The following is a 27,449-nucleotide window of genomic DNA, read 5'->3' on the forward strand; positions in this document are numbered from 1 at the left end:
GTTTTATGCGAAGAGAGAATATATTTTACATACTCTCTATTTTTAGGAAAAAATTTTCTTATTTTAATATATTAAAAATAAATTTATCAAATAATACAACACAAAAATATGTACAAAAGACAACTTTATGTATTAATTAAAAAATAAATGCAAATTATTTTATCTAAAATGTACATTTAATAAAACCGATTTCGGAGATATAGAAGAAATTTAATTTTAATTTGTCGTCAATAGTATTGCTTATTCAGATGTATCTGAAGATCCATGACAAGTTTGTTCAATCGAAAGGTAATATAGAAAATTATTTCTCTACATAAAAGTATCAGTAATAAAGAAGATAATAATATATTAAATAAAAAGCATGCTTGCACCACAGCATCAGCATTTCGCTATAGAAAGTTGCAATTGGCTCTTATTAAATTGCATGTTCTATTCACTGAACCAGTGTTAATATTAGCATTTCCTGAATGCTTGGGTAAAGCTGTATCTATATAGAGTGTCTTCTATGTACCGACGTCATCTACGCCAGAGAAAATGGATAATACATACATTGAATATACTGTGTAAGAATATTCGGCACGCGTCTTTTATCTGTAAAGTTGTCTTTAATTATCATTATTAACGATTACTTTATTTTTAGAATTATATTTTCTAACAGAGATATATGATTAAATATTAAATAGTATTTAAAAAAATCATTTCAGGTCAAAAGTTAAAATTATATTAAAATATAAGAAGGATTTTTATAGAGAATGCGAGGTTTGAAGAGAACCGAGAAGTCGAAACGAGACAAAAAATCAACAGATTTGCTTTAAAAATCGACAGTAAAACAAGATCCACTGACAGCGCAGTAATGTTATCGCACTTTTGTAGTTTCTCGTGTTACCAAATCCGCCGAATCTTTTATCCCGCGTACTCTCAAATTTCCGTCCGAGAGATAAAGCGTGCTGGCCAAACACAAAAGTGCGGCTAGGTGTAAATGCTTTTATGCGTCCGCTCCGAAATTCTGAAAATACGACCGTTGCCGCTACTCATTCGCACTTTTCTCTTGGTGTGCGCAACGTCGGAAATGTGATTTTTTTTCTCTTTCTTTCTTTTTTTTAAATTTGACTCGGCCGCGACGCGTCGCGTCGCGGTATGTTTTTCGGGCCGCGAGCATGAGCGTCGCCGAAAATACGTGGCGGCGCGATTTGCGGTGGTGAAGCATGGCATCCGCGTCCACGCGCATACCCCGGCCTTTTTTCGCCGGACGCGGACGCGCGATACGGGCCTGTCAAACGAAAATGTCGAACGGCGAGCGCGGTATGCCGCGGCTTGAAAAACTGGCGCCGATAATAACGGAATGCAACAGCCGCGGTCGAGAGATAAAGCGAGCGAGTGGCCGACCTGGCCGCACATATTCCCGGCACCACCACATCGATTTTTGGCTCTTTTCTCGTGCCGTCATCAATTTCGAAACAAATGATTCGATCTCGCACGTGCACGGATCGGAGCTTAGCCGGCCAAAGTTAAACCTTCGCGTCTCGATCTTTCCTGCGTGTGACGGATAAATTTTCTTTTCTTATCAGAATTTCTCTACATACATACCTACTCATGGTTTCCTGGAAAAAGTTTCAAAACGCACCCCTTTGTCGGAATAACGAGGATGAAAAGTTCAAGGATTCTTATGCCGCGCGCCTTTAATGGTAAAAAAAGACGTTCTCACAAAGAACTTCTGTTGGAGTTGTATGCTAAACTCTTTTTTAAAAATGTACTTTTCAAATGTTTATAAAAATCCAATATTTTTCATAAAAAAATAATTTTTTTTACAATAAAAAACTAAATCCAAATTGTAGTACAAATAGATATTATAAATTTGGTATATTAAAGTAGCTAAATTGGCAAAAATATACTCAAAGATAATATATTTAATCTCAAATAGTGACAATAAAATTGGGAAATTTTTAGTTATAACAAAAAATAAAAATTAAAAAACTAAAAAAAGGAAGACAATAAATTTCATATACAATATATATAATCAAAATTTAACGCTAGATTTTTTTAAAATTATTCTTTGAATGTGAATTTTATATTTTGATAAATGCATTCATGATATTTCAGCATTCAATTCTCGCAAGCGGATTGCGTGATATCACAGAAAAAAACGTCGTGATACATGCCGGCGATAATGCACCTTTATATTTGTAGTTTGGATCAGCGCGATCTCGAATTCGTGTCGATTGCGAGCGACTGATTGCCTACTCCTTTTCTCTTCCTCACCCTTTCGAAAGTCGCATTGTTTCCTCGCAATTGCACGCAATCCTTCAATCCCTATACACGTAAAGACTCGTGTTGTCGTGATGTTTATACACATTCAGCAATGATTATTCAAAGTAAGGTATTCTGACAGCGCAACGGTGATCAATAAGCGATTTGACATAACAGATATCGAAATCAGAGTAATTACATGGCTACGATATATAGGGCAACATTAATCCCGTGCAGCTTGAAATGTAGCTTGAAGGTTCTATCAATAATTAATTAACATATGTAAGATATGGTTACGAGAGAAAGAGAGCGAGGGAGAGAAAATGGAAGTTGCGTATAATGAATTGCAAATTATAATGAAGTGACGGAGAAGATGAGTTACGTCTCTCCGCTTTACTTTATTCATCTACCATCTTGTTAAATTTCTTATGTTTATCCTGTATTATATAGCATTCTTTTTATCGTTGAAAATATTAAAATATATTCATTGTATTTTTAACTCTGCGTGTTTAATTTTCAACTTCTATTGTGATTCAAGTCCAGATATGATAAAGTATCAAAAAGAATTCACAAATTCTTTTCTCATAATCTTTTACTTTTAGTTCAAGTTGTTATGTTTAGCTAATTTTTGTATTATTATAAAAATGAGTAATAAAAATTATTATTACTAAAAATACAAATTATAATGCATTTAATATATTTATTGAAATAGCATTAATTCCGCCATGTAACAATTATTTTGTCTATATTTAAGTATAAATAAGAATGTATTTATACTGTTCATACTTGGTTTTACCCGTCAGAGCTTAAACAAAAATATAGTCTTGCAACTACTCCGTCTTCACAAATAAAAAACCAGTGCTAAAGTAGACTGAAGCGACCATTTCAGCGACGGCGGTAGATGTCGAGAGAGAAATTCACGTAGAAAAGGCGGGATTGTAATCTGCTTTGAGCGCAACGGCGCGGAAAGCCTGTGGAAAGATTCGATCCGAATGATTGATCGGGAAACAATTTCCACACGTGCGATATTACATGCGCGTCCATCCCTTCGCCGTGGTTGCATCGAGTCGCGCGTTTATCCCGAAATAGCCACTTAAGATGGGCTCTGATGCCACAACCGGGGTAGTTCTCCTGCGGCCTTTTTACACGTTTCCCTTTACGCGGTCGCCGTTGTGACTTAATCGGCTTATGCTACTTCTCTTTCGAGACACAAAATGATTCGAAAAGAAACTTTAATGTTTCGCGAATGATAATTTGGATTATTTTATTGGGGTCTCAGACCGAGAGGAAGAACAAGATGCTGATTGAAATAGAAAAGTTATTACAATTCTAATATTACGAAAATATGAATCTTATAATCCTGTATCTCTTTTCAGATCTGTATGTATATGTAGAGTATTAATCGCGAAAATTCTTATCAAAACGTAATGTTTGAACGACTATCAGTAACCTGAAAACTTTTTGAGGAATAATCGAGATTCTTTAAATAATATCGAAAATCTGAAACTGGGTTGTTAACTGCGAAAAGATTCCAGCGTTTTTCTCTTTTTCTCTCCTTTCCCTTCTTCTTCATGTTTTTCGATATACGCGAAGATGCATAAATGAAACAAGATGCCCGCTCACTCGCATCGCAGATATGTACCGACATTCGCATGCAGGAACGTCAAGAACGTCAGACAAACAACATACTCGCATATAAATTGCAAAATGTACTGACATTGGCATTTCGGGAACATTTCTAAACCAAAATGAATTTATGATTTTTGTGTTTCATAGAATTCAAGATGTCAATGCTCTCTCTCTCTCTCTCTCTCTCTCTCTCTCTAAAAAAATTAAATATTAACAACACTGCGTAATGTGTAATGTGTGTGTGTGTGTGTGTGTGTGTGTGTGTGTGTGTGTATGCACGTATTTTTTACTATACACATAATGATCTGTATTTATACGTACAAACAGCTTTATTTTTATAATCATTTAGAGAATTAAACGCAATAACAATAGAGTAAATTTTATTTCTCATAATAACCGATTCTTTCCTCGTTGGCTTTTTCTCATGAATCATGCTATATACGTCGCTCGCTAATTTAATGCATTTCAAAGCCGATTCTGTAGCGAATAAATTCGAAAGCGCACACGTTATAACGTTTGTTTACAAAGCGGATTTTGTCTTCGCTAACTTTAAGAGATATTTGATATTCGAGTATTACATTTATTTCGCAATCAAATCATTAACTATTCACTTTTACGTTTTAAAATAAAAAAAAAAAGTTATAACAAAGTTACATTTTACTACATTGCATTATATCATTAAACGAATAATTATTACTGTTTTATTTGTTTTACGTACACAACATATAAATAAAAAAACGTGTATATTATATAGTTTCTAATTTATTATTATTCAAAAAGAGGTATATAAATAATGCATTTAAATCTTTGAAACGCATTATTACGCGATATTATTACGCGATATTATTATGAGATATTATTACACGATATTCAATTTATTGTATCCACTTTGCTTCTTCATATAATATCAATCGTTATAATGTCCACAAATATTATCTATCAAACGCTATGTACGTTATAGTCACATCGACAGTTGAACGTGTATAAATCTTCTAGAATCATCCGCAGCTGGAAACTTTCGTTCGATAAACGTTATCATGAATAATAGACGTAGGAAACTTATCCAAACTGCATTACCACGGAATGCTATTAGACAAAGTTTGATAGTTACTTCTTCATAGTAGATTACTGATTATTATTAAAGTCATTATAAAGAAAAATTTAAGCCAAAATCACAGAGAAAAACCATCCATCGCGTAAAAATAGATACTTAAATTTACCTTGATAGATACGATGATTAGAAACATTCTTGACGCGAAATCTCAAGACTTTAATATACAGTCGGATCTCCTATCCTACGACATTTGAGAGTGGGGGTATAATTCCCCTTTCGCGGTCGTAGCATAAGAGGATTTTTTGTCGTAGGATAAGAGGTCCGACTGTATATATATTTAACAATTAGTTGCGTATTAAAAATCACATTCGGCATATTGTTTTGAATCCGAAAACACGCGCAATAAATGTCTCATTCGAAGAAGAAAAACTCTACATCGCAGAGGAAGATATCACGCGTAACTTTATTGTTGGCAGCGCAAACATTGCTAAGATGTCATCATATATCTCCGCACATGTATACGCGTATACGCACGTAAATATACAACACACACACACACACACACACACACACACACACACACACACGTAGAGGTAAAGCACCAGCTTAACGAGCAAATAGGCACGATAAGAATACGGAAACGACTCGCACACTTACTGTAGTCACGAAAATCTTGACAGATCCTTTTACGGGCTTGTATATCACGCATCCCAGTGGGAGCATGCATCCAACAATAGCGGGAGGATACTGAGACCCGGATATGTTGCGCGTACCATAAAATATGGCGTCGATCGTATACGTGTTGCCGCACACGATGATACGTGACCGGTTCGTCGCGTCGATTCCGGCCACGGCGGAAATCGATACAATGTTTCCGCCACGATCTGCCGGTATCGGCGCGCGGGGAGGAAATACGTCTCACTATGATTGCGAAATCCGGCAAACGGCTCAATAATTTCGCGGACGTATAATAGCCGTGCGCGATGCAAACTCGACGGACCAGATGCCGCATTCACTGCACGATTATTATACGACGCGTCTGGGGTGGCGACGCGAGACAGATAATCACCAAGGAAGCATAATCTAATCGCGCGCGGAGGATCTCAAGACAGATGCGCTTGTCCCTTGTCCGGTCCACCGCCTGCGAGGCGATCAGATTTGCGGAACCGATCGATATATGCTACGCTGTTAATAGAAATACTGACGGTTTCACCGTAACTGACAGTATTGATTGTACATACACAAGTGAAACGCGCCTTGTCAGCAAAGTAAGATGATGCGCTTTCAAAATAGACACACTGTAACTGGGTCAGAACCCAGCTCGATTTCCTATGCTACGCAACAATATGAACTCTTAGACGTTTAACGAACATGTGGGAAACTTATCGTAATACAAATCTGTGCTTATGTAATACAGAATGCAAGATTAAGATATCAAAATTGGAGTAACCTTATTTAACGGAAAATACTTAATAAATAACGTACTTTACTTGCTCTAGTTATGTCTTTTCTTCAATAAAATCCCAGATAATGGTTTGACAAAAAAATTCACTTTTAAATTAACAATTAAATATAAATGTTAATTAGTTATACTGTTTTAGATAATTTAAAATATTAATATACATGCATGGTATTCAACAATTTAAGTATATAGAAAAATATAGATAAAGTATATAGAAAAATAATATTTAATACAAAGATGTATGTGAAACCTACACTTCTCGTTAAAATGAAAAATTTAATAACCATCTGGTTATTGATATGGAAGATTTATGGAGAGAAGCTCCTCCATGCATTATTCAAATGAGGCCATATCTTTTTCGAAACACATAAAACTTAGACCATATTGTATGTGCGCGCGTGTGTGTGTGTGTGTGTGTGCATGTAACGCTAATATTACATCTGTATCAAAAACAGAAAACACACTGAACTTTCTATTAGAGATTATCATATTACTCATCTTTGGATTTTATATTCTTTTATTTTATTATATCTATATTATACTATTTTATTATAATGCCATTTTACGGTCAAGACTATGTTCCTAGCTAGGGCTTCTGTTTTAACCGCAACTTTTATCATTTCTTCTCAGTGAGTGTAGCTCGAAGCTAAAGATTTTTACGTTCTGTCAATCGCACCGACTATTGCAAGAATCGCGAGACTATTTTACGATATTTCGCTGACCAGCCGATATTTCTAAAACAACTTCGCTCTTTCATTATGTCACGAACAAGAAATTCGGAAGATAAAATCAGCAGTAAAAGAGAAAGTTGTGACGCATCTCAAAATATCCTATTTACAAAAGTTTCTATCACCTAACAAAAAATAATGATCTAACAAAATTTCATCGTTTCAAATAAAGAACAAATCACGATTACGAGTATCAATCGTAAGATATCGGATAATCAAAAATATTTATATATAAATTTACTGCATTTTTATTACCGAGTAATAATATCGTAAAGCGGCGATTAAAATCCCTTGGCTTTACGATAAATGTTTATTTAATATCGTTAAAACATCAAATTGTTCATTATTTATTTACATTATTTACATTAAGTTTCCAAGATGCGAAATAAACCGTTTTAGCATCGAAGTCACGATCGCACTACAGACTCCCGTTTTCTCTCACACTTCCTTCCTTGTCATTTACTCACTCCTTTGGAATACTTCATTAAGTACTTCGGTGCTGGGTAATTACCTGACCATACTGACTAACGTTGAACTTTCTCGCTCTCTCGTCTCTCTCCAATCTTACTCTACCCTCTCCTCTTTCGCGCATCGCGACCCACTTTCTCGGAAACATTAGAACTAGCCGTGAAATTAGCATATTCAGAAGTTTCACAGTTTAACGGATGAGTCCCACACCGCCGACCTGAGCAACCTATTATCAAGCTGAGCAGACGTCTTAAAGCAGCTCGTACAAACAATGTAGCCACGTCGTCGTCCCTCTCGAGCAAAAATCTCACCGAGCTTAGTGGATGTTGATTGGACGAGCCCGAGTTCGCGGAAAGTTTGCCAGCGAGAGCACGAACGAAAGTGCCCATTACAGTTGGATACTAATGCCACGAAGATTATCGAGCTCATAGTCGAGTAGGATAGATGCATTAGTAGAACTCGAGATTAGAGACGCCTCGGTGTCGGTCAGCAATCATTCTGTTAATGCGAGCTATCCAAAAATTGCTGCAACGATACTTCAATTCTAATTTTCGTCCCATCTTTCTTCATTTAAACTTTTATCCCCAAGTTAATTACATTTTACATTGGGTATGGCGAACTTTATCCAATCTTGAAAGTTTCGAGGGTGACAAAATTTAATATCTCGTTGAAAGTATAATTTCTAAGTTTTAATTTATCAAAACTGTATTGATAAATAGAATAATGTCATTATGTAATAATATAGTCTTGTTAGAAAGATACTATATTATCAAATAGTAGATAAAACAATCAGTTAATTACTCATTACATTTCTGAAATTTTAATAATCATGATGGCCATAATTACTAGTAAGTGGAAAATATCGAATGAGGACAAAGCTATTACGTTCCGTGAACTTCAACTTCCGTCAACTGAAATGTAGACTGAGATTTTATGAAATAATGACCTTAGTCCGTGTTTCAGAATCATATAAAAAGGAAACCTAATAATTTAATTGATACTTTTTATTTTTAAGATATTTAACCTTACGCAAATAAGAAGGTTAAACGTTTTACAATATCAATATTTTCACAAAAGCTACGAGTTTTTAAATAATAAATGATTTCAAAATTTGTAAAAAAATTCACAAAAAATTTAGAGAAGAGAAAAAAAAAGTTTTATCATTCTATGACGAATAAATCTTTTTCTGATGTACAATTCTTATATTGTGATTTAGATTTCTGAGCATCCCTTTGTCAGTAATTAAATATCGGCACTGTCAATTAAAATTTTTTCCTCCTTCAACGAGGGAAAAGTTCAAACATCATTTATTCGACCTTACTCTTTGATGGGAATACTTGTGTTATCAGTCAAGCTAAAATACATTTAATTACATTGATTCCGTCAAAGATTACTTTATTTGATTTTCATAATCGCCGATTCAGAAAATTTTTTCTAATATATGTTTCTTTTAACGCTATATGAAATATTATCATTTTTATATTTGAAAAATTATCTACAAAACTACAGAATTTTTTTAAATATAGCACATATAACATAAGTATCCATTAAGTATTTTATTTTTCTTAAAGTATGTGTGTGCACTTTGAGATCAAGTTTTTGATGTCCCGATATAATCAAGAATAAAGAATTTTCTGCGTATAATTAGTGAAAGAAAGTGAACAACAATGAGCGGATCCATCTTCTTGAGCTTGCTGATCCGCAGCTGATTCGAGTTGGAGCTCTTTTGGCGTCAGCTGGACCCCGCTGACAATGAAAGACCGATCGTCAGAATTGCAATCCACCCACGGTGCTATGATCGAGCGGGTGAAATCGCTGCTTCTTCGCCAAGTACAATTAGCGGTAACTGTCGGCGAGTTAAACTTGTAATTAAACTTCTTCTTTAATCGCCCCATGTGATTGTGGCCTGTCAGTCGAAAGCAGATTTCGCCACTCACGAGAACTGCGCTTCCGCTGCGATGGGAATTAGTGTTCATTCGTTCAACTTTGAATCCGGCATCTCATTTTGGAAGATACTAACATTTCGAAGTAGAAACTGCACTGATAGAACAGTAAAAGATAATGAAGTACGAAATGAAGACGTTAAAGACATGTGAGAGGTAGACAGAGAGAAAGATACTTAATAAACGTAATTATAATCAATAAAAAACGTTTCGCGATAGATTTAAATGAGATTTACTAACACAAAGAATAAAAATTATTTATAAAATAAAATTTATTTATAAATACAATCAAGAAATTACATAACAAAAATTAATAAAAATTAAAAGATCTTAATACATGGACGGACGAATGTCAGAGATTATACGAAGCTTCCTTTGTATAAACTGTGAACGGTTGAAAACTATAATCTTTTTCATTATTGCAATAGGAGAATTCTAAGCCCAATTTGAATAGATATTAATTAAGAGATTATTCGCGAATCCATTTCATAAAATGTCATCTGAACTTTATTACGAAGCGCGCTATTGAGTTAGGATTAGCTTATAGATTTTATGTGACATTAAAAGTATATATATCGAAATATAACTGTAGTAATCAATCTTGAGCCTTTTCATCTTGTTTCTATAATTATTAAACGATGATTTATTACAATAAAAAAATTTAATTTAGCCAAAAATACATCAATCAACAATTTATTCACGTTTGTTTTACCCGAGTTCGAACAGAGTTTTTTCAGTAACGATACTCCAGAGCAATCGTTTGTAATTATTCGTAATTGAAAAACGAATGCGCGCACATTTGTGTCTATCGTTATAAAAGAGTGCCCCCTGAAGTGATCGAATTAACTTTCATTTTTACTTTGTCGGTATCTCGATTCTCGATGACAGCTCTCTGCCGCTGCTTCAAATCGTCTCTTGTTTTCCGGGAAAAATCCAGATTTTATGGAAATTCGTGTCACTCCTGTTATGCCGCGGAGATTTCGCGCACATGCCAACTTTGTGAACTATGGAAGTCCAAATTTTTCCGACTTCGTCCTCCGCGCTCCGGATTTTATTGCATGCATTCTGGACTCACACCCGAATTTGTCGCTGCATTTTTCTTCATTTCGCATGTTTTTGTATGTTTCTGTTACGTTTCACATTTTACGTTTCTCTCTCTACGAGATTTTATATTTTTTCACATGTTTATAACAATGCTGAATATATATACATTGATTATCGTGCCCCAACTTTTCATAAACATTTATCAAGAACAGGCCGAGTAAAGTCAATAGGTTCAGGCGTGAAGGAGCAATTGACAATATTGGATCAAGTAGTGAATTAGTTTGAGTTCGAACATGGTACATAATTGAGTCTAACTTTGCGGTGAAGTCTGTCAGGAGGCCGAAACTCCGCCTAATGGTAGTATAGACGTCGTACGGCCTTCATAGTGAGTAATGGCTAAATCTATGTAAGTGCGCCTATATATGCTTCGACAGTTGTATTATAAAGTTGATGTGTTTTATTAAATTTCGAATTGAAAGAAAATATATTAAAATATCAATAATAAAAAATTCCACAAATATTTATTTAATATTTATAAACATAAAATTTAAAATCCCTTTTGGTTAATTCAATATGTTACAAACATTTTGAATTTCAGCGAATTTACGAAAATTAAGAAAATTATTACGGTTTTATTCTCGTAAATAAAATTTCCAAGAGTTTTCCAAGAGTATAAGATAATGTAAAATATGCGTACAAAATACAAGAGAAATTGCCGCGTTCGTCACTGACATTTGACAAAAATATTCATTTCTCATATTTTACCGTTGTCTAACCTCATGCTATTCGATTTGTACCCAAAGAACTCACTTTCTTGGAGATAAACTTTCAACCGCGTTATAGCACACAAAATGACGCTCGAATGGCATTATCCTTTCAAAAACTACGACGTCCTCGTTACCTTCCCATCAGTCCCGTCATAAAATGAGATCCGCTTCGACACCATTTTTCCGAGGAACGCTGCCGTTCGACTGCCCATTGTGTTAGGACCACAGACACGATCGAGGGTCTCCCAGACGTCATCTCGGATCCCGAAACGTGCGATAGCCCTACGGGCGCAATGCCCGAGAACTGAATTTTCTCACGTACGTGACGACATTCTGGAACATTTCGTGATAATTTCATTGGCTGAAGCTGGGGTTGGATAGCCTCTGCAAAGCTCGCGAGCAATCCGTTGTCTGCTTTAACATTTCCTGTTTCTTATGTAAACAGTTTATTTGATTCCATTCTTGTCGCTATTTCCTTTATTTTATTAAGCTAAGTATACTTCATTATGTTATCGAGATACGTAATCGGATACAACACGTCATTTTCTTCAACGTCTTTATAATTCTTCCACCAAATACGTAAATATTCGAGAAATTTGATAAAATTAATGATAAATGAAGAGCGATAATTTATATATGTAGAATAAAATCTAAAATAATCATCTTTCAAAAATAACTACATTCGTAATTTTCTCTCACTCTCTCTCCCTTTTGCCATACAGACAAATATCAAATATAATTTATTATGTTTTAATCTTTTTTATTTAAATAATCTTTTAAAAAATACTGTTCTACATTATATGTATTGAGTCACGTATGTTTTATATATATAATGTATAATATCGATTGAAGCTTGGGCGTCACTGAACCTACACCGGCGCTTTTTCTCACTAGCCACAGTCGCAGCAACTCCCACGAAATTCGGAAGTCGATATATATATATATATATATATATCGAAGTAGTAACAGGCGACTCCCTCGTGGCAGGCCGGTGTCTCGAAGGATACCCTCCCCTATCTCGTTTTCCTTTTTCTCGTCTCTTTTTTCCCAATTTTTGCGGTCCCGTGCAACTCACCAGGGATACTTCCCAGCAATAAAAGTGCGACGTACTAACTTCTCTCCGTCTTAAAAGTACGGTCGCCGTCGCAGGACTTTACGGGGTGGCGACGTTCAGAGCGGGATGGGTGACGAGGGTTGGTGGTTCCGTCGAGGGCGGTGTCCCTTTAAACACGACGGGAAATCTTGTTTCGCGCGATGCCGGATGTCGCCGCAAAGATTTGCGGTTGTGAAAGGCGCTCTTGGCGGGGAAGAGAGAAAGAGACGGAGAGAGGCCGTGTTCCGGAAAATTATGGTGGTAGTGGTAAACGAACACGCGCGATTTATGTTGAACATTCGCGCGCCACGCATTTCTGTTGCTCGTTGATTACTCGGGAAAGGAACGAGATGGAAAAAAGACCCGGCGCGAATTGGAAGAGAAATTATCATGATGCGGGATACATGCTCCCCATGCGATGTCGTTATATGGAGCGTCTCGTCGAATGTGAAACTCGTCTCAGTCAGAGGATATATTTCATAAGAACGAAACGTAGTAAATGAGGCTCGCTCTTATATTCGAGTTTAATTTTTTACGAAATTAAATATTTCTTTCCCCTTTCAGAAATCATAAATTAATTTAAATTGTACGTAAATTTCACCCTCAAACTCGTACATAAATATTCATTCGCAAGTTTACAAGTGAGGAAAGCTGTAAATACTTTACCACATAAACTCATATCCGTGCTTCAAAGTACTGAATTATTAATAGCGCACAGAGAAAAGATCACCTTGTTTTCTTATCGCGATGCCATGGAGATTCACTTAGACGTCGTGCTCTGTGAACTGACAGTTGCAATGTGTGTTATCGATATTTCCATAAAAAATTCAATCCACCTGTCACCTCGAGGTGGGTTTATGATCGTACGACAAGAAATCACTTCAGGGAGAGAAAAGAGCATACCAGCATCCATGGGAAAAAGTCCATCGATGTTTGCTTTTACTCGCTACAGAAATCTTGTTTACTCCGTGTCGCGCGATACACGTGCAGCCTGACTTGTTTTGTCGGATGTAACAATTTTCCTCGCTCAAACAAACACAAGAGTCGCGTTGTTGTATCATATCACTCTCACGCCTATGTGACGTTTCAGTTATTAAATATACTCGTGAATTGCGTGATTGACGTTTTTCACATCGTTCTGATGTTCAATATTATGGTAGAGAATCGAATAAAAATCGGAAGGAAAGAATAAAGATTGCATTAACTATTTTAACGTCATTCGCATTTATATATTGCTGCGGTAATAAAATAAATCAGTTATACAAACACAACTGATTTATTTTATTACTGCAACGATATAAATGCGAATGAGACATGAGACTACATATATAGATAAATCTCTAAGTAATAATTATAAAATATAAAATAGTCTGTGGCTAAAAAAAGCTATTGCAAGAAAAAATCTAATATTTTAACATAATTGAGACAAATACAGTTTTAAAATAGTCTATAGTTTTAAAACTTAATATGATGAAGATTTGTTCACTTAGCTTGTTTTCTTATTAAAAATCGCATTAAACTTGCTTTTTCGAAAATATATATAAATCTTCCAAAAAAATAACACTTCTTGTCAATACTTTAATCAGTTTACTTTAAATGAATTTTAAAATTAAAACCATGTAAAGATATATTTTTACAAAAACATCGTTATCCTAATATGAAACTTTTAATTCAACGGGTAGTTAGAGCACAGAAATGACAGTATCCATTGAGATCTGAAAGTAATTCAATCGTGGACAACCTATCTCGTAATGTTGTTTCTGCAGCTTTCTTTGAACTATCCGCACGGAGGACTTTTAGAAACTAATTAGTAAACGGTGAGTCAAAACGATCGTTTAACTTTGTAACAACGTGAAACCGGCAAATCTTGTAATTAACCGCTCCCGCTTCTCACTGTTTCTTGAATAAAATTTGCCACGACAGAGAATTTTGTAACTCGGGCAGGAACTTTAAATCCTTTCGCATTGTTGTACAGAATATCCGTATTAAATTACATTCCTATTATAAATGATTAAAAATAATATAAAGCTTTCCTCTCATTTAATAAATGTTCAGTTGCAAGTTTTTTAGTTTATCTATTTCTCTCTCCCTCTCTTTCCCTCTTTCTTCTGCTTTAATTGCATAAAATATGTAACATCCTGTGTTATATTAATATAAATTATTCTCTCTCTCTCTCTCTCTCCTCTCTCTCCCTCTCTCTCATTGTGTTAAATTTTAAAATATAATTTATAGTACACGGAGAGTAATATTAAAGCTTTTAAAATTTCAGCTAATATATTTTTATAATTACTGTATCATCTGTTTAAAAGAATATTAAATATTTAAGGCAATTTTATAATCATGGCATTCTCTAATATACAGAGTGTCCTCTAATTGGTGAAAAACCTGCTAATTCAGATAGAGTTTATTCTAATAGAATTTTAATTTAAGGCTTAATTGCAAAGATATTGTATAATGACAAAAATTAAAAACTTGCAAAAAATAATAACGTCCCTCGAGATTTTCGCTGAGAAAAAATCGACTTCAAATGATCTCAAGAATCTGTCATTAATAGGTTTTTCCACCAATTACAGGACACCCTGTATAACACAATTAGGGGATTATACCAAGATTATATTAAATGTAGATGCAAATACCAATCAATATAATCAATGTTTAATATTAATAATCGCCAAATATCTGTTCAATTTCCATTTGATGTTGAAATTAAAAATGCCGTTCATAATAAACAATTAGTATTTGGAACCGTGGATAATGCTAAATGAGGTAAATGTAGAGAATACTGATAAATATGTTCATTATTAGCGTCCAATTAAATTAATCATAATCGTTGATGCGATATTCTTATATACATACGTTTTCCGTTTGTCATATTTCAATGAGTTATTTAGTAATGCTTGGAACTATGTATTTATCGGTGTCTTTCAAGTTATTATAAAAGAATAATTTCTCAAGTTGAAAGTTAAAACTTAGAAAAGCAGATTCAAGATCAGATGAAAGAAAATGTGACTTTAAAAAGAACTTAACAATTGAAATACAATATATACCGAAATAATCTTTACCAAGGTTTAGGTTAATAATGAGAATGTATTTGCATACTAATGGCGATGCAATTGCATTTGGTAGATGTGATTTATGCGGCTTAACGGATATATGTTATCATTACGTGAGAGAATTTCAAATTTGGCTTGTGCGAAATCATTTCCATGTACAAAAATATAAATCCGATGAGAGATATTAATCAATGAAAATAATGTGTAAACACATGGCCTGTAAAGTCTTAATGAAACGCATAATTAAAAATGTTATACTAATGCGACTTATTATTACTCGCATTTAATTTCACTGAAATTTATATCTTGCGATAAAGCTGCAATCTGAATAACATTTGTGATTGTGTAATACTTTTTAATTTAACATATCAATGATTTTTTTATAGTATATTGTTTCATATTCAATTAGAATTGCAATATAAATCAATGTTCATTTATATAGAACGCAGCAACAAAATGAACAAAAAATATAATTATTTATATCTACCATAAAATATAGAATATCAAAAATTACTTTTACTTTTTTTATTCATAGATTTTTAGTGTACGAAATAATTGAATAAAATGCCAAGCATTATTACGAAACATGCAAAATTACAGGATTTTGAAATCTCTTTATTTAATTTGATATACTGCACAATTATTTCTACGAATAGTTATATTGGTTTATAACAAGTATGAATTCAAAAAGGGAACAAAAACAGAATACTAATTGTTCTAGAAACAATCAATTTTAAGAAGTATTATAACAATATATTAAGCTTTATATCTGCTCATAATTAATAAAAAATTAAACTGCAAAAAAATATCTTCTATTAGCAACAATGTATACATATGTCTGTAGAGAAAAACTTTTTCACGATGAGTCAAACAGCTGCCTGCTTTAGCACAGTTGACTGAATAAGCAATAACCTTCAATTGAGACTGTTGAATCGAACAGATATCTTGCTTCTCTGTACTCATTTTTCTCCTTCCTTTACATATTTTCACTGAACTCTCGTTCTTATTGATTCATCTTTGACGTTATCGATTAGATACTATATAGTGCATTAGAATTATATAACATCTTTTATGTTTATTACAATTGTTATATTTCTTACTTAAATTAATATAAGCAAATTTTATTGTATTATGTAACGTTTCTCCCTTGCTAAATTTAAAAAATAAAAAATTATTTCTCTTCTAAAACCAGAAAAAAATGGATCATATAGAATGAAGAAAGCTCTATCATGGAGAAAGATATAACATGTATAATTGTAATATAACAATGTTTTGCTTAACTGTTTCATGAAATTGCATTTGATTAATATTTTCCTCTTTCGCGTTCCCTCTCTTTCTCTTTTAATTTATTTTTGTTTTATTAAACATTAAACTATGTTAATATATTCTGGACTACCTGGTACTACCTAGGAATGACGATCTAAATTTAATAACTCCACAAATATGCATTGTGTCTAGATCAATTTCGTGTTTCATTAAAACTATAGCATACTTTCTGAAAACAGTTGTATCTTTTTATAAGCAAATAATGGATATTTTGTTCATATAATTTATCGAATAAAATGTGATTTTAAACACGAATTGTTGAACTTGTTAATTATTTATTTCATATATCAGAAAACAGTGAATGTTGAATTAATTTTTAATTATTTCTAATTAACAAAATCGCGAGCAAATATCGCGTTTATTACTTATTTAATTGGAAGTAGATTTCATATAAATATAAATTTTATTCGGTAGTCAGTAACCGAAAAGTTTTACATTACAAAATGAAGAGCTTCAACGTGCTATGTACAACGCGCGTGAACGTTCACGCAACACATACACGCATGCATACACACATATTCACACAGAGATCGAAGAAAACATCTGCATTTTTCAGTATTCTAGTATGTCGTATCATCCGTGCATTTTTCAGCGTTCGCGCATCGTATTACAGATATACGTATCCAGTCCCAAGATAGTGGTCGAACTTCCTTGCGACATTACTTACAGTTAGAGAATCGAAATCCTGTACGAAGGAATTCTTTTTTCCATTGGTCTTTTGCTCTTATCTAATATAAAAAGAATTCAGTATACACATACGCACATAGATCTCACGTACTATATCTCTCATCTTTGCACGACATAGAAAAAAACCTGATTTAAAAAACCATGTGTCAAAAAATAAAATAAAATAAAATAAAATTTCTGTTGATATAATTTAACACATATGTGTGTGCAATAATTATATTATTCTCTAGACAAAATAAATATATAAAATTTTTTTCGTCAATTATTTTTATGACAGCAATTCTTGTATAAATAGAAAAAAATATATTCTAGATACTTAATTCTAAAATATTAAATTTACTGCAAGCATATATATATATACATGCACATATATACCTACATACACTTAACATATGTTAATTTTTTATTTGTTATTCTGTTTATTTAAATTTACTTTTTTCAGTATTTTACCGCTGACAATTAGTCTTTTAGTTTTATTGAATGAGATTCTAAAAGCGATCGGTCAAAGACACGTATTTCACAGCTAAAGGTTAAAAGGTCCGAGAAAGAATCGAGTTCTCGATCCGCCTGAGGCTGTAACAAGTGCACGATGTATCCACTTGCATGCGGAAGTGCCGCATGACATTATATTGTCACTGCACTCGCTCGCGTTTCATCGCAAATTTTCCATTGGCTTTTAAACGTCCCTCCGAACACAGAAAATGTCGAAACGCGGAGATCGAAGCTCATGCATAATTTTTTTCCATAGAAGATAGATTTAAAGAGAGAAAGAGAAAACAATATTATGGCCAAAATGAAAATTACAAGTCGTATTTTAGCGGCATTATGATTGAATTATTATTTAAAACATCGAATTCGTATTATCGATCAAATAAAATTTTTAAGCAAAATTAGTCGCTATTAAAAATTCAGCAAAAAAGTATAATTAGCACCTGCATAATTATGTCGTGTACGATTATTTCTGTACTTCGACTTTTTCGTTCATTATCAATATATATTGTTAATTGACGTCTATTAATCTTATAGATAGTTGTTTCGGGAAAGATCTTTATGATTGTTAAAACCTTTTTCATTTGCAGGAAATAGATATAGAAGTAAAATTTATAATTATTTCACAATAAATAATATATATTATACAAATGATTTCTTTCCTTATTGTGAAACATTAAGTTAACAGAGCGTTGCGCGAACCTATATTTCAATAGTTCTATTTATTTGCTTGCACATTATTTCGATTATCGTTAACCGATATATAAAACAAAAAAGTGAAATTTTTTTTTAAATTTTGCTTATTATATAATCATGCTTGCAACGGATTCTTAATTATTCAAATTAAACGAGTGCAGCACATAATATTCCAGCAAACAAGTTTTTAATTTGACTGAGAAATAACATCTATCATTATTAATCATTTAAATTAATTAATGCATGCGTTATTTTATGCATGAAAACTGTTGTTCGTTTTTCCCGCAATTTTTCAAATTTGTTGACGTTAATGTCTTTGTATTTATGCTTTATATATATATATATATATATATATATATATATATATATATATATATTGTATTATATTTTACACATATAAATGAGTAGGAATAAGCCACATTAATTTATAGCTTTAAAATATGATATTTCTCAACAAAATTTTTATGATGTATATTTGTTTTCATAAAACATGCAATAAAACATAAACTACTAGTATAAAGAAATTGTCCATTTTTCTCTTTTATATACTCTTTTATATAAAAGTAGGAAGCTGCAACGTTTGCAACCAGTTTTAATGCCGGATGGTCGTCCACTTTTATGTTCAAATGCAACCATAATCTCAGAAGTATTTGAGGTTTCTCTTTGCTCTCGTAAGAATCTCTATTAGATTTTCCAGAACGGCATCGTTCTTACGCTCGTTCCGATCACCGTGCAATGCGTTATCGCGAGAATTCTGTGCTCTGTGACCGCGCAAAATTGCAAGAAAAAGAGGTGAACGGAGCGAGATGCTCATTTCGTTAAAAGGCTGCGTTCGCATCCTGAGCTCTTGTTCTTAATGGGTCACTCGATTCGTTTAGTGAAACGGAACTAGGTAAGAAGCGCTTTGCAAGCCGGCCTGCAACAAAGTACCGTTCTCATCCGGATCACGGGGTGCATCCCGATTTTGTGTCACCCGGGATGCATCTTCCTGCTTTTCGGGGTCAGTCGACTCTGGTGCTCCGCAGTACCTGAGTGATGAGTGCTTTCTACAAAAGCTGCTGTGCACAAAGGCACATATTTTTGTAGAAACAATCAACTATCAGACTTAATAATATATATGTATGAATGTAGTAATAATATATATAAAAGATTAGAATTTTTTTAATGTAAATTTGTAAACAAATTTGTCTCTCTTAAAAAAAAAAAGAAATAATTTTTATTTGATAGTATTTATAAATAAAAAACAAATTTGGAATAAGTGATAACATACAAGTGAAATAAGAGAGACAAATAATTAAAAAACATAGTGTTTGTTGTATAATTATTTAAGCACAATATTTTGTTAAATTTCAAATCAAATTGCAATTATATAAATAATATAAATTCTCTGTAATAATATCGATTGTATATTTCTCCGCTTTTATTTCTCCGCTCACGATCGTTCGGATGATGTATAGGTGAAGTGGTAGTGGACAAAAGTTTTGTCGGCACGTTAAGATCTCGAAACGTGGAATACAAAGCCCGTTCTCGCGCGAGTAATTAAAAAACTTGCCGCGCACGTCGCAACGAGAGGAAGTTTCCCCGACCGAGTCGTCTAAATCATCGTCAATGTTCCGTAGAGACAAACGAGAAGAATAAGCTTTCCAGAAAGGCGGTATTATCCTTTATTTCGACGGTATCCTAATATTCGGTGTCCTTAACAATTTTTTTCTTCCCATTACTATGCTACTTCTTTTACAACTCTTCAAAAAGGCCCTGTAAGTCTTCGCGATTCGCATAAAGATGAATGGGTTAACTCATCTTTCGAAGGGTAACTCCGAAACTTTCCTTCAATGAAGATTACTAAAGTTTTATTATTAACATCGTGCAGTTCGGGTATCACAATGGCGCCGTTTTACGGCCGTTATATCGTTGTACGCATCTTTGACGGAACAAAAGATGTTTTTCGCGCGCTCATTACGAGTTGGAGATGACTTTCCGGATTTATGAACCCGTTCCTGCTCCTCTTATATGACTCGTACGTCAGACTGTTCTTTAAAAGAACATCCAATTCTTTTATCTGTTGCTTTTAATAGTAAGAAGATACACGTAAAGTGTCTGAATTATATCACTGTCCAATTTTCTTCAAACAAATTAGTATCAATATTTCCCAAACTACTTTGAATAAGATAAAGTTGATCAATTTTTCTGAAAAAAAAAATTTGATCGAAAAGAGGAAAAAATTATAAGAATGCGTAACTTTTGTAAAATTCTGTGTCAAGTAACATCTGTACGGCGTACACGAAAATTTTCCCTAAGAACAGGGAAGACGCGAAGGATAACAATGAATAAAAAATCAGGCTAAGTACTCCGATTACGAAGTCGATTTCTAGAGAGCTTCTCTTGAGTTTCAAGAGAGAAGTTAAGCTAAGGAGAGAAGGACCGAAGATCCAGGTCGCTGGATTGGCAGATCGATGGCGAGCCTGTGAGCCCCGTGTTTGCTTTTCGATCTACCCTCTCTCTACCAATCCCACAGAATTGAACAGATGCGAGAGAGAGAGAGAGAGAGAGAGAGAATTTTCCTCTTCTCGCGCATGAGAACGCAAAGCGCTTCTCCGAAAGGTGTCGTAGCTCGGCTTCCGAAGTCACCGGAGATGGATAGCTCAGCGAATGGCTCTCGAGCGTCTTTCCGGAGCGGTCAGGTGACAAGTGCCGCGTATAGGTATCCGATTAATCCCGCCGATATATCCGCGGCAACGTTTTCTCCCCGGAGGCGTTCGTTCGTCCGACGACGCGGACAAAGCTCAGCGACTCGACGAGGTGCTGGCCCCGCGATTTGTCAGGCCCGGGACCGTCAAGATCGTTTCGCTCTTCCAGCGATGCGATGCGAAACGAGGCGAGACGAGGCGAGGTAAAGAAACGACGAAGGCTCGCGGTGTCGTCCGTAACGGTGGACGCGTCGTTTCGGGTTCCGCTTCGGATTTCCCCGAGAGAAAGGTCGTAGAAAGAAACGAGCGCGCTTTGTTACGAAGAATGTAACGTTTTACAGATTTGCGTTGTCGTTGCTGTTCCGTGTGTCTCCGTGTACTTATTTTATAGACACGTTACTAGCATCTGCGCATCTTGAATTTTTAATATGTAACTCGCTGAATCTTTTACGATGTATATATCACGCATATTTATTAAGATTTTATTTTCAAGAATATATGTTATAAGTTAACGGCAGAGCAAATAATTTGAATTTGCACAATTAACAGAATTAACAAAATTTCGATACCTCAGAGTGTTTAAATTAGAATAAAAACAAAGAGAGAAAGAGAGAGAGAGAGAGATATCCTATATGTGTCTCAAATATATCTTTCTCTATATTTCTCTTTTATTATTTCCGTATTCGAATGGCACTCTTTCAAGCTCAAAATAATGATTTCCTTTTTTCATCAATTATGGGAATTATGAAATATATTCTGAGATAGAAAAAGCAAACATAAATGGAACCCCACGACTCGGAAGTTGTATCAAGAATACTGTTTCCCATGATACAATATGGTGATGATTTATCTGCCAGCATGCGGACAGATTTCCTCCGTTTTTCGCCGCGTACGCCCAAGCGTCCAAAATTAATTTGGTTCACGGCTATGGCGCTTTTCCTCGCTACTGTTGTTACACAGGGAGCAGTTTGTAGTACTGGATAAAAAGGGTAGGACAGTTAGCCAGCGAGATTACCGGTAATCTTTATTTATAGGTAACGTAATAAAGAATCGCAGACGCGGTAATTTCTTTAATTACGACTGTAAGCCGCTACAGTTGAACTGAGAAAATGATGCTGTCAAATCTATATCGATTACACGTTGTGATTTTATTGTATTGAGAGTACAAGCTACATTACCAAAGTCGTTAGCTACAAAATTTACGTATCATAAATAATTAAACAATTCAAATCACACAAATTGTAAATTGCAATATTGTCCACGAATATTGTAACAAAAAAATGTGTCGGATTGATTGAATGACAGCGATGTATGGTTTACGTTGTTTTTCTGCATTGTATAAGATACTGACATATGATTTCTAACGTAATAAAGTTTTCCGTTATTAGCCGCAAGCGACATTATAGAAAATCGATGCTCAATGCATCTCGACGCATTCAAGCCCATTTATTGGAAACAGACAACGGCACGTTCATACGTGTTAACATCAAATCACCGGCCTCGTTCCCAGAGGTTCTATTTCCTGCTCGGAAACAATCACGTCGCGCCGTCGTCGTCGTTACCTCTTTCCTCCAATTTCCAGCCACGTGTATCGATACCGCCGGTCCTCTTTTCCGTTTTCCATCGCGTAATAGGGGAGAATCATGTGTCACCGGAGTCTTTACACACGCTCCATCTGTGCGCGCAACCTCCGAGCCCGCGCGCTCGGAACGGTTCATGTCAAAACCAGGGACTTACCCGCGTACATATTCCATTATACAATGGAAAAACAAGCGACGGGTTGCTGCACGTGACGTGGGAAAATAGGATTTATTATCTTCCGCGTAATCTTCTGCTGAAAGCGTGTATCAATATGTATGGAACATATAACCGACCGGCTGGTCGGTCCGACTATCGAGAAACGAGTAAAGTTATTATATCGCGACGATTTTTATTTTCATATTAGAGAACCGTTCATGAATATTAGCAGGATTATTAAAAAAGCTATCAATACCTTACAGAAGAGTTTCAGAGATTTATGACGTTTACCGATCGACAAAACATCGACAATCTATTAAAACTGAGCATCCGTAATAAATTAATAACAGAATATGAAAAACAAGCGCACAAATATTGATTATATTTTACATATAATACTGTGCGTTAGTGATAAAAAATTATAGATAATATATATTATATGTAAAATATAATTAAATTTGTGCGCTTGTTTTTCATATTCTATTATTATTTTTTATTACGAAAATGTTCAGTTTTAATAGATTTGTCGATGTTTTTTTTCGATGGATAATATTAGAAATAATATAACATCAATATTTAATATCATAGTAAAAGTTAACGATATTTTTAATATAAAATATCAACTTAACAGACAGAAAATAACGATGCCTAACAACCTTGTGGTATATCGCGACATATTACTGACACTTAGATGCGAGAACGCTTTCTGTCTTTAAACGCTCCATTTAATTTTGACAGGCAAATTTTTCCTTTTCTTTTTTTCTAGTTTCATCGCAGGGAAAACAACCCGGAATTATATGCCATCATCATCCATCATTTCCGACAGCTTTCTGCCCTGACTTTATTTCGCTGGTTGAATACGACATTTCGATTCTGACCGAGCATGCCGAACACTTTGACGTGATATACATATATAGGTTCTCTTTCCTATCACATTTTTAAAAATTCCATCCATGTTAAAATTGCGACCGAAGGGATCATGAATTAATTACGCGCTGGACGATCGAAGCCATTGCTCCAGAAATGAAACGCGACGAAGATCAAATTTAATGAAATTATACTATATGGTGCGATCGATCGTTTCGATTTCACCTCGTACAACTTCGTTCCAGATATACGTGTAGACGGGTTACATTGAACTTTGAAAACAAATCTTGTGATATATTTGGAAATCTCTTCGTCTATGGAAAAATTTATTTTATATTTTGTATGCATCACAATGTTATTATACATTAAAAATTTTTAGTTCTAAATATTTTGACAAGTTATTCAAATTAAAATTGTGTCATAATGAAATTAATTGAACAATATTTTGCTTGTGTGATAGTCTACTTGTCTTTTAAGTTTAATTTTTCTATAATTCCAAATGTTGAAAAAACTTTTATCCAAAATCCGCTTTTTATCCAAATGTATCAAAAACTGAGAAATTATAAATAATAATAACATTATAATTAATAATAATAAGATATAAAATTTGAAAAAAACACTAGAATAAAAATTTCTTTGAATGATCACAGAATTTCTTTCAGATATTATCGAAATAATCAGTTACAAATATATTATAATATTGACGATTTCAAAAATTATCGATAGTAATGTCAGCCAATATGACGTTCTGATGATGAACCGACGAGATAGCAGCAGTTCGCGTGAAGGAAATCGGTGTAAAACGTGGGAGATGCCCACGTGTTCACATAATCATCCCAACCGTCGCAGACGACCAAGCTAATCGCACGTTGCAAATGAGCTGTTTAGTTTTCCACAGCGCGATTACGTGTCAGTCTCGGTGATAACGTTTGTATAGATTCTCCCTTTGCATATATATATATATATATATATATAAACGTATATCCCCTCCGCGAATGCGCAAAGCGGCTGTGGATTCCGAGGATTTCCTGCGCGTGTCGTCGCTAAATTCAGCTGCGAAATTGCGGCGCAACCTTTAGTCTCGTTACCAAGCTGTCAGAGACAAATCTCACAATTTAGGTCAACGTGGTCAAAATCGGGCTAACTCCGCTTAAAGCTGACCTCACCACGTCGCGGTTGTTAGATATTTTACGACGAATTATTCCCGCGGTATCTCGCGAGATTCGATATATTCGAATTTGCGGCTGTTGCTTCGCTCCATGTCGCTCCATGTCTTTTTCGTATTTCCAAGCTTAATCGCAAACGTGAATTCGAGACCAAAGTGAATTTGACTGATTCAAAAATTACAATTGTGTATCATTAAATAATAATTCTTTTTTTTTTAATAAACTCGAGTAGAACCTATTTAATTCTTAATATTAAATTTCAGTTTTTATTATGCTAAAATATGAAAGTGCCAATTTAAATATCATTATAAATTTATTTCGAGTTTTTCTAATACGTTTAATATTTAATTTTTTATTCTGATATACCATCCAACTTGTGTTAAAATGTAATTTAAAAAAAATAAAAATTAATTTTATAGACATAATTTCAAGAAAAAAATGTTTTAATATTAATAATGTTTAAAAGGTTTGATTTTGTTGAAATAAAGGAACGCACACAATATAGAAGGAGAAGAAAGAACTGAATAATAAACGTATATACATGTCCCAATATATGTTGCAATACATGCTGCTTTCGTATCGATCACATTCGAAGCCGAGTTTGTACACGTAACTGCACTTTCCGCGCAAGGACCATTTGCTATTTTACCAGGTACTTCAATCAGATTTACAAATATCGACGTGACAACATCCCCCAAAGCTCTAATAAACACTTTCGTATTTGTGATACTGCCGATGAAAATCCCAGCTTGATTTGTCCGTCCCTCTTTTCGCTCGTACTGGTCCGCCGACGAATCTCGAATTTCGCGGGGCGTAATGAAAATCCGATTAACTCTTGCGCAATTATTCCCCTCGATGCAATTATAAGCGATTCTCGTTTTATTTGTGATATATATATACGGTGAAATATATTCTTTAAACTCACGATATTTATATGCCCATTTACTCCAGAAATTTCGCCGCGTAATTTTATAGCGTAATTATTCGTGAAATCATTGATATCACACTGATATAATAATTAATAATACATGCTAATGAAGAAAATTATAGTTAATCGCTAATGTCAAATATAATAAAACACGTGTTTTATTATTACTATATCTTAAATATAAATGCAACTTAAAGAAAAATACAGAATAGGGGCATAAGTTATGTATATTAAATGCAGAAAGCGTAAAATAACGTAGTACGAGAAAGTATGAGCTGAGAGTTAGGTGAGATTACAACGGAAAAATAACTCGGTGGCGAAAATTATATACATGCTACAAACTGAGATCTTTCGTTAAAATCACGGCACAATGAAAAAGATAGAAAGAGAGAGAGAGAGAGAGAGAGAGAGAGAGAGAGAGAGGTAAAATAGAAAATATAATGTGTGTGGATTTTTAAATCTTTCTAACGTGAAAACGCTGCTGCATTTAAAGCATTAGGTCGTTCTCGACTACCGAGATTGAACCACGCTCGATCACCCGGAGAAATCCCTAGTAGCCCAGCCCCCAGCCCCGAAATCAGCGGAGCCTGATTTATGCGTCTTCCCACGTGTCTCACAAATTTCCCGGCAACCTTCGAATTTCCTGCTGCGGCCGCGTAATCCAACGAAACCCGAGTTCGTCCATGCCGAACATACATACGTTGGATCGTTTCGACCAACGTCATCGTGGTTAAGATCAAATTGGCAGCTTCGAACCTGCCGTGCTTTATGAGGAGGAAAGGTAGAGCGAAAAGGAAAGATGGCTGATCTCAAATGTGCGCTGAGAATTTATGATTTCAGCAAAAATACATTCCGCCGACATTTTCCGAGTCGGGTCAATTCCGGATTAAAACTTTCCGTAACCATACGAAGCACTAACCGTTAACTCGAATTAATTAATTGCAGAATTAAAAGAAAGTTTCAGAAAAGTTGAACTTGCAATTATGTAACCACGATCGTTACATAATGTTAGAGAGAATAATTAGTATCCTTTTGTGACATGGAGGAATAATGTATTAAAATCTGTAACATATCTTTCCTTTTGCTTTTAAATTACATATAAATCGAATTTTCTCAGCTTTCAGAATATTAATATCCTTTTAACAAACTTCAAGTAAAATGAAGTTCTTGTCATATATAATAATTTGACGGAACACTCACTTATAAGAAATTTATTTTGATTAAATCCGATAAATATCTTCATAATTAAGATTGTCAACTATAATAAAACTATAATAAATATATGTAAAATATATGTTTCAAATACACTGTATAACAATGTATTCAATACATTTAACATTAAAGGAAGATAATTAGAAACTCTCTTTGTAAAAAAAAA

At 34.2% G+C, this 27,449-nt stretch overlaps 1 protein-coding gene across 1 annotated transcript in view; it reads left to right on the top strand.

Annotated features, from left to right (window-relative positions):
• Dpr1 (defective proboscis extension response 1) overlaps positions 1-27,449 on the top strand; it is a 307,741-nt gene that overhangs the window by 36,430 nt on the left and 243,862 nt on the right. The gene's annotated exons all lie outside the window — the stretch shown is intronic.

The sequence above is a fragment of the Anoplolepis gracilipes genome, chromosome 13 (genome assembly GCF_047496725.1).
Source record: "Anoplolepis gracilipes chromosome 13, ASM4749672v1, whole genome shotgun sequence".
NCBI lineage: Eukaryota > Metazoa > Arthropoda > Insecta > Hymenoptera > Formicidae > Anoplolepis > Anoplolepis gracilipes.